The following is a 9,854-nucleotide window of genomic DNA, read 5'->3' as shown; positions in this document are numbered from 1 at the left end:
TATATATGTATGTATATATATATATATATGCAGTGTGTGTGTGTGTGTGTTGTGTGTGTATGTGTATATATATATATATATATATATTCACAAACTATTATTATAATATATATATATATATATAAATATATATTTCTTACATATTTATATAAAATATATATATTTATGTATATATATATAATATATATATATATATATATATATATATATATATATATATATATATATATACTTTGTAGCCTTTTGAATTCAGCTCTAGTAGAAAATAACCTTAAATTCTTATTCTCTTGGACCAAACATAAGAGATGCTGCTCCGACATGAAAGTTGCATATGTAATTTAATCTTCATCTCTCATGTTTTTATACAAATAGTTAACCAATAACGAGTGACTTCCAAATTCCCCTAGCTAAAAATTCTAGTCAGACTCCTCCTAAATCGACAAAGAAAACTTGAAAATAAAATTCGATAGATAAAAACACAAGTCGACTGAGACTACTCTCACAAGGAGGCTCTGTGAATGTTTCCCTCCAGCCTCCAAGTTATCAAATGGAGTCTTCTCCCGATCACATCTTGCAAGTGAGTGCCAAGTCTCTAGATCTGAGAAGAGAGAGAGAGAGAGAGAGAGAGAGAGAGAGAGAGAGAGAGAGAGACACGGCCTGAATCGCAATTAAGGGATGAAGTGTCCCAAAACGAAGAGGAGAAAGAGACGAAGGGTAAAATGCGAGGAAGGAGATGAATGTAAAAGTTTTACTATGTCGTTACGGCCGAGTCTTAATGGAGGACGGGAAGAGACATCATTCAGTGCAGGTGGGATGGAGGTGGACTCCCTCTCCCCACCCCCCCACCCACTCCCCTCCCCCACCCCAGATTGTTTACTGGGAGCGTTCTCCACGGCCGAAAATAACCTGACGTTTATTGTCGTATTTATTCTCCCTTCAGGAATTCGTTAAGCTGCAGACGATGTTATAACCGCTGGACCACATTGTCAACGAGATGAGGTTTGAGAATTTCCACTCTGGAAGAGAGTGCATAAAGTTTTATGGTTTTGTAGGAAAACTTTATTTCATTTTTTTTTTTTCAGAATATAACAGGCAGCGTAATTATGATTTCTAAAATCAGGCTGTTTTTAGTGTTTTACGTTTGATTCCCTTAGGATTTTCCTTTCACTAATCAATTTTCTTGATTGTTTTCATTTTAAAAATGACAAAATGCTTGAATCTTTTAATGGAAATATTACCAAATAATATTAAGTGAATACCTTTTAAGTGAATACCTTTTAGTTTAGACTCCTCCAAATGCATTTCAAAGACTATCTTTTATATATACCTAAACTTGCTCCCAACTAATGCAACAATAATGTTTCATTTATTCATCATACATGCAGAAATAAATAATGAATTTTATTCATATATCTGCTGATATGTCGAGATAGCATGAAAATGTGGGAAGCAATTCAACTCTTTCGAGTTACCACAAACATTTCATAAATACAAATATGATAGTTTTCAAACATATTTACAAAATATTCATACGTTAAAACTTCAGAGAGGTTAAAGCCTTTAGATAAAAATATCAGTAATTACAATATATATAAATTTTAGAAAACATAAAACTTTATTTTCAAGTTACATGTTTACCGCTATTACAGATGCTATCAGCAGAGTAAAGTAGAAAGAGTTTTTAAGTAAAGTAATTTAAATCAGTATTTAATTTATTGTAAGTTAAAAAGCGTGTTTACTTTAGAATAATTCTTCTTTCGCATTTGAATTTCGAGAATTGTCTCTCACAAAATAGTTTGAGAGGCTGAGGAATGTATGTAGATTGCACCCATTTGCATGACCAACTAAATTAAGAACTATGCATCTCAACTTCCTTCTCTCTCTCTCTCTCTCTCTCTCTCTCTCTCTCTCTCTCTCTCTCTCTCTCTCTCTCTCTCTCTCTCTCTCTCAGTTTAAGAACTATGCATCTCAGCTTACCTGGGTAAACTTCTAAATAGTTTTTCTTTTTTTTTAAGTAAGATTGATTCATATACAATGTATTGTAATTGCTATTTCAATATTAGAGTTTTTTGTTATATATGTATTTATATATAAATTATATATATATATATATATATATATATATATATATATATATATATATATATATATATATATATATATGATTATTATCACTTTTGTACGTGATTCATTTATCACACATTACCACAGGTGAAAAATATTTTTCACCTGTGGTAATGTGTGATATATATATATATACGTGTATATACATACAGAGAACAACACAAGACTTCACAAACTCACGCCTACACAAACTGATAGATAAACGGATAATTAGATAACTAAACAGGAAGATAAATAAAAATAGATAAATAGACAGACAGATAGAGTGTTCATATTAAACACATGTTAATTATTAGACACCATATTAAATAACATAATTCAACATTTCTCTCTCGTTTGTGAATTCAGTCTGCTCATGAGCAGTGTAAAAAAAAACTAAAAAAATAAAATCAACCTGGAAACCGGTGAAATAAAAACGATAATCTTAAACAATTCTGAGACGCAGAATAAAAAGAAAAAATGAGCCATATTTGCTTTCATAAGCCATTGCTTCGTAAAAGCGAATATAGTCTACTATACTTTGCCGCCGGAGGAGCTATTTCCTGACCCAATTGGAAGCGTAGGCTTTGGCTATTGGTACAGAGGCCTATTCTTTGGCTCGGAGCGTAATCCACCCCGTGATTACACCGATCCGGGATCGTCTGGGATCGTACTCGAATGGAAATCAATCAGCGTGAAACCAGATTGACAGTGGTGATACGGTATACGGCACAGGACGGTCTACGCTTACGCGCTTGTACAGCGTACGGTGATTTTGGACGGTAAAAGTAATCTAGATGAATTCTATTGCTTTCTCCTATGTATTAAATGGACCAGTTCCTCAAAAGAGGAAAAGTTCAATAATTACAGACTGAAACTGAGTGACTATACAATATTTCTTAACCATATTTACGTGACATTATTCAAATCGTATTTAGCCGTTAATTTCACTATCATCCGTCATAACCATTCTGGTTTGTTTTGGCATGGGTTCATTTGGCCCACATTCGGGGTATCATGCCTGTCCCTTTTATTTGGTATTTACAGTTTATAGTTTTCTTGAATACGCAGCCTCATTGCTTATTGACTTTTATTAATATAGATGCCTTCAATATCTCCATGAATATCTCCGTCACGTATCATATTTACCTCCTCGGAGCAAATGATGAATTATGTCATAAGTCCTAAAGCCTGTATTCCAAAACACTATTGCATCCAGGCTCCATTTAACTATTGTTTGTGATAATCTAAACTTCTAAGTGTTGTTACACCACATGTTGTGTAATACTCAGTAACAGGAGAAGGCTGCAAGAACAACGAAAGCCGGAATTGCAAATAAAAGCTATCGACAGTCTCTTGGCCTCAGATAAGGGTCAAGAGGGTGAGAAAGTCACCACAAGAATTCCAATGAAGTTCAGGGGATGGAAGGGTCAGAGAGAGAGAGAGAGAGAGAGAGAGAGAGAGAGAGAGAGGGAGGTAGAATCCTTAGGAAAACAGTGAGATATGTAGATGTATCTGAAGATCAAATAATTACTGTATTCATTGATAAACCAAGAGATAATGTTATGTGGCCTGGCGCATATCAGAGAGAGAGAGAGAGAGAGAGAGAGAGAGAGAGAGAGAGAGAGAGAGAGAACTGCTTATGCAAATATCCGTTCACTGTTAAACCAAGAAATAATGTTATATGGCCTAGCACATATCAGACTTTATCCTGAGAGAGAGAGAGAGAGAGAGAGAGAGAGAGAGAGAGAGAGAGAGAGAACTGCTTATGCAAATATCCATTCACTGTTAAACCAAGAAATAATGTTATATGGCCTAGCACATATCAGACTTTATCCAGAGAGAGAGAGAGAGAGAGAGAGAGAGAGAGTGTGAGAGTGTGAGAGAGAGAGAGAGAGAGAGAGAGAGAGAGAGAGAGAGAGAGAGAGAGAACCGCTTGTGCAAATACCCATTCACTGATAAAGCAAAAAATAATATTTTATGGCCCAGCACATATCAGACTTTATCCAGAGAGAGAGAGAGAGAGAGAGAGAGAGAGAGAGAGAGAGAGAGAGCAGCCTCTATCGCATCGATTTACTGCTCGTATGATGAATAAAACAGTCATTCAGCTTTGCTGGAATGCGCTAGATACGAAGCTTTCCCGTGTCCGGATGCTGCCCAGGGGAATTTCTCTCTCTCGTATACAGAGCGTCTTGATCCGGTACCTTCTACCGTGTTCGACATTTGTTTTCGTTTACATGAAATGTGGTTCCTTTATTCTTGTACCTGATTTTGTTGTAGTTATAAGTAAATTTTCATTTCAATATGCTAAACCCATTTCACTCCATAATGATTATCATAATGAAATAATATGAGCTCATTCCCTGAATAGCATCCCATATTAAGAGTGAGCTCCTGATAGATAAGTAGGTTCAGATGAGCATAGATATAAATAGATAAATAACAGTGGACAATCCTTGGATAACGAAGGTGTAATGAAACGGATAAAAGGAAGGAAACACAAGGTATATCAGTGCAAAGGCGTCCATTTTGATACCAGAAAGACATATCTTCTTTAATAACTTTTATCAAGATGAATAATGTACATCCCCAAAGCTGTTTCCCCCCTGGCAGGATGAAACACAACACGGAAATAGACAGTCACGCAGATGCTCATATATATATATATATACTCGTATATATATATATATATATATATATATATATATATATATATATATATGTGTGTGTGTGTGTGTGTGTGTGTATACACAAGATGTGTATTGTTATGTGGTACCTCAGTCTCTAACCTTTTCGGCAATTAGCTGAAGCACGGCAGTTACAATGGTGATTATATTTCTTAAAGGATTTGTTATCGTGGTTGAAGTAATTGGCAGAAATTAATTAAAATCAAATTGATGTTGGCTAATTTAAAAACTGTGGTTAAATTAAAATAAGTTTATTGATATTTATTTCAATCAAAACTATTTTTGCTTTACTGAGTAGCACAGTATTCCTGCATTATGGAACTGCAGTCATTTTGATAGCCATTCCTATCATAAACTATAGTTTTCACTTTCTATCCTTCTTTAAATTTAGGCCAAAGTTATACCTCGAATGACAAACTATTTTAAATAAAATTCATTATTCCTTCTGAGGTTGTATTCAGTGGTTATCAGTGTTTGTTCGTGATATATATATATATATAAATACATCTGTTATGGTGCCTTATTTTAATATCTGAAATATACTTAATAGTGTCAGGTTTTAACATCTGAAATATACTTAATGGTGTCATATTTCACATTACTGAGAGATGCCTCATGGTGTCATAATTCACTTTACTGAGATATACCTCAAGGTGTCATATACCTGATGGTGTCTTATTTCAACATCTAGAATATACCTAGTGGTGTCATATTTCACATTACTGAGATATACCTCAAAGTGTCATATACCTGATGGTGCCATATTTCAACATCTAGAATATACTTAATGGTGTTATATTTCAGCAACCGAAATATACCTTATGGTGTCATATTTCATCTGAGATATACCTAATGGTCTCAAATTTCACATTACTGAAATACACCTCTAGGTGTCATATACCCGATGGTGTCATATTTCAACATCTAGAATGTACCTAATGGTGCCATATTTCAGCAACTGAAATATACCTTATGGTGTCATATTTCATCTGAAATATACCAAATGGTTTCATATTTCACATTACTGAAATACACCTCTAAGTGTCATATACCCGATGGTGTCATATTTCACATTACTGAGATATATATACCTCAAGGTGTCATATACCTAATGATATCATATTGCAACAGGCATCTAAAACATGCTCACCCTCATCACCAATGCAGCGAGAATCGTCATTATCATCACTATTATTATCAAATGTTGCAATTCATCATTATCATCAATATTATTAAATGTTGCAACCTATACTTGCATCATCGCTGTTGCAGAACGCTTATTGATGCTTGTTGTCTCATGGTAGTATTGCTCAACTCGGCACGTTGAATGCAATTAACACTTTGTCTGAATATCCTGCCCACTCTCTCGCTCTCTCTCTCTCTCTCTCTCTCTCTCTCTCTCTCTCTCTCTCAGCAAGCATTATTCTAAGTCCTGTGATCCCGACTCTTTATTTTTTTATTTAAAGTGAAAACTGTATTCCTCTATTTTTATCACTTTATAAAGTTCTCTTATCATAAAGTATATTCTCTCTCTCTCTCTCTCTCTCTCTCTCTCTCTCTCTCTCTCTCTCAAACATTATTATAAGTCCTGTGATCCCAACTCTTTATCTTTTATTTAAAGTGAAAATTGTATCCTCTATTTTTATCACTTTATAAAGCTCATTCATCTTGAAATATATTCTCCCTCTCTCTCTCTCTCTCTCTCTCTCTCTCTCTCTCTCTCTCTCTCTCTCTCTCTCTCTCTCTCTACAGCAGCGAGAGTAATTCCCAATTCACGTTATAAGTTATTAATCCTATGTGTCCAAGATTATAAACAATTTTGTTTACATAACTTTCATCCACCATACTGCAACTTACAAAACCCCTGTAAAATTCTCCCAACAATTTTATACTTTCAATATTATTAATCCACGTATGATCATCAAGACGTTCCATTAAGCAATGGAACAGCTGTCCGGGATACTTCATCTTCGTTGGAAATTCTTAGGAGGTATTGAAGGGAAAGACAGCTGCCCTTCACTTTTCCCAAAGTCTCTTTTCACTGATGTAAAAGATTCTTTTTTTTATGTTGATGCCAAGATAAAGAAGCAGAAATGATTTTAGATTGAAAACTCTCTCTCTCTCTCTCTCTCTCTCTCTCTCTCTCTCTCTCTCTCTCTCTCTCTCTCTCTCTCTCTCACAAACAGAAGTGTGCATGTATTCTTAATTATTATATGATGTATTGCATGATCATTTGAACAAATTATTAATTGTCTATCATTTCTTACTGTAGTCATTGTTTGTTAACATAAACTTTTTAAGATATCTATGGCAAATTAATAATTTTTTATTTAAATATATTCCCTTTATGTAAAAATAGCTTGTACTTTCAGAAATTTTCATATGCAAAATTCACTAAATTATCAACTAAACTCTCATTTGACACCGTACAGAATAATGTTTTAGAGTTACACCCCTGCCGAAAATCCCGAGACAGGAACCATAAGCCTTTATCCCCCTTCATCAAACCTCAGTGAAAGGAAACTCGTCAGATTTCCCGTGCATCAGACTCCAGACCCCTGGAAATGATAAATGACTGGAAATTGATGGGTACCAGCCATGGGCCGATAAACCACCATTCCACTATCCATATGCCCATCCCATTCCCATCACACCGGTCCTGGTCCTTTCGGCCGTAACTTCCAAAACAGCTTAAGACGTTGTGTTTATGGTATTTACCGTCATTATTTTATGTTTTAAGTACTTCCCCAAGGGGCTGGTACTAAACACGGCGCCCATCTTGCACGTAAACGTGCTTACGGCCTAAATGAATTTAGGCCGAAACGACCCACTACATCCCAAATCATTCCCAGCCACCATACATTTTGCTATATTCACACGAAATGTAAAATTGACAAATTAAAATGTCGTGAATGGACAAATATCTTTAAAAATGGTGATTTTCTCAGTTTAGTTGACAATGAATGTGGCAGATGGATATCCAAGTGAATATAAATCCAGTCTGCGGTGAAATTCCAGACAATATAAAAAATGCAATTTGTTAGCATTTTATCTGAAATTCATCCACCCTAATTTATTTCAGACCCACTCCCAAAATGTGTTTTGCACATTGAAAAAAAATTATTTTCATTTGCATGTAACGTGCAAATTCACACCAGATTACTACTATCCAAGAATTATTATTAAAGGAAACCATATTAAAACGCAGAGCAAACTTTACACAGATACTGACACTATTGTTTTCAGACCTGCAAGCTGCTGCCACCTACAGGCCCCTGGAAGAATCATTTCTAACCGGCTTCTTAGGTATCAACACTTTTTGTACCTTTTACCAGAAGTCACCGGATTTTTTTCCACGTTAGACCGGGGCCGGACATAACTCTAAGGGCTGTTAACCTTTCTACAAGTAGTTTGCTCTTAATTGTTGGTATAATCTCAGTTACATTTGCATAGTTGATGTATTTATGTACAATAAGTTTTCTCAAATATTAAGAAAACAGTAAGGAAGTTTTATGCATAGTTAATTCGGGGCATGGGATAACCCCGTCATCATTGATAATTATGAAGTTTAGCTTTATACAAATATACAGCACTTCGTTGCCTAAAGTAAAGTCGATAGCCAGCACCGTTTATATTTAATATAAATCAATAAAAAAAAACTATTTTAAAATGTAATTCTTACAGCTAACCTTATGAATTCTCGAATTCTTAAAATACATATTTGAAGTGTTTCTTTGGGAAAATTAAACATGTTTTCTTTTAGGAGAATCTGCCTAACATACCTGTCAAAACAGAAAGGTAGAGAGAATAAGAAATGGAAGGAATTTAATATTCAAACCAGGCTTTTACTGACAGTTTCTTAGAATATAAATCACAGAATTCGTATAATTAATAGTTCAGGTATTGTCTGTTTCTGAAACACCTTTAAGCCATAATTTCTTGGATAAAAGTCCGGTGTGTACTCTCTCTCTCTCTCTCTCTCTCTCTCTCTCTCTCTCTCTCTCTCTCTCTCTCTCTCTCTCTCTCTCTATGACCGCAGGATTAATTAGGCTCTCATAACTCCTCGTATATACAAATCCTCATATGTAAGGCAGGTATACAAGACATAAAGTAGATAGACCAATGTATCAGGATGGAGAAATGGCGGACAGCCAGTATGGACCGAGGGATAAAAAGGGTGTATTTTGTCTTAATATATATATATATATATATATATATATATATATATATATATATATATATATATATATATATATATATATATATATATATATGAAAATAAAAGGCCCATAAAACACTATTTAAACGTTGAAACCATATAACTTGTTTCTGTGCCCCTGTTCACTATAGAATATGGACAGGTGGGAAAGTACAATGTATACAAAAACAGTGTTTTATGGGCCTTCTTACATATTACACTGTATATTACAGGAAAAAACATTCATATATATATATATATATGTTTATATATAATATGTGTGTATATGTATATATACTGTACATATACATATATATATATATATATATATATATATATATATGTATATATGTATATGTATATAAATATATATCTGTATATATACATATAAATATATATATATATATATATACTGTATATATATATATATATATATATATATATATATATATATATGCTAACGTACCTGTGGTCGTACCTGTTCTAACATGAATGAAATGAAATAAATAACACTGAGATAAATTAATAAAATTAGATAAATAACAACACCAACCAAATTAAAAAAAATAAAATCTCACAGATTACCCCAAATTCATCAGGAGGGAAAACATATCCGGATTCTTTGACGTCAAGGTCGCCAAGCGTCAGGGGGAAATTAACCCGAATTACCCTCTTGAGGAAGTAAAAAGGACCGGCGGAGGCGTCCCGTCTCGCCCCACAAACAAAATCCTTTCAGGAATCCTGAAGGTGGAGAGGGGATGGGAGAGATGTAGTATGAGTTGAGGAGTTAGGGAGGAGTTTGGAGGAGGAGGGAGGGGGATGAGGAGGAGGTTAGCAAGGTGGTCTTTTGAAGACATCTGACATTC

The sequence above is a fragment of the Macrobrachium rosenbergii genome, chromosome 31, assembly GCF_040412425.1.
Source record: "Macrobrachium rosenbergii isolate ZJJX-2024 chromosome 31, ASM4041242v1, whole genome shotgun sequence".
Classification (NCBI taxonomy): domain Eukaryota; kingdom Metazoa; phylum Arthropoda; class Malacostraca; order Decapoda; family Palaemonidae; genus Macrobrachium; species Macrobrachium rosenbergii.
This window is presented reverse-complemented; position numbering follows the sequence as displayed.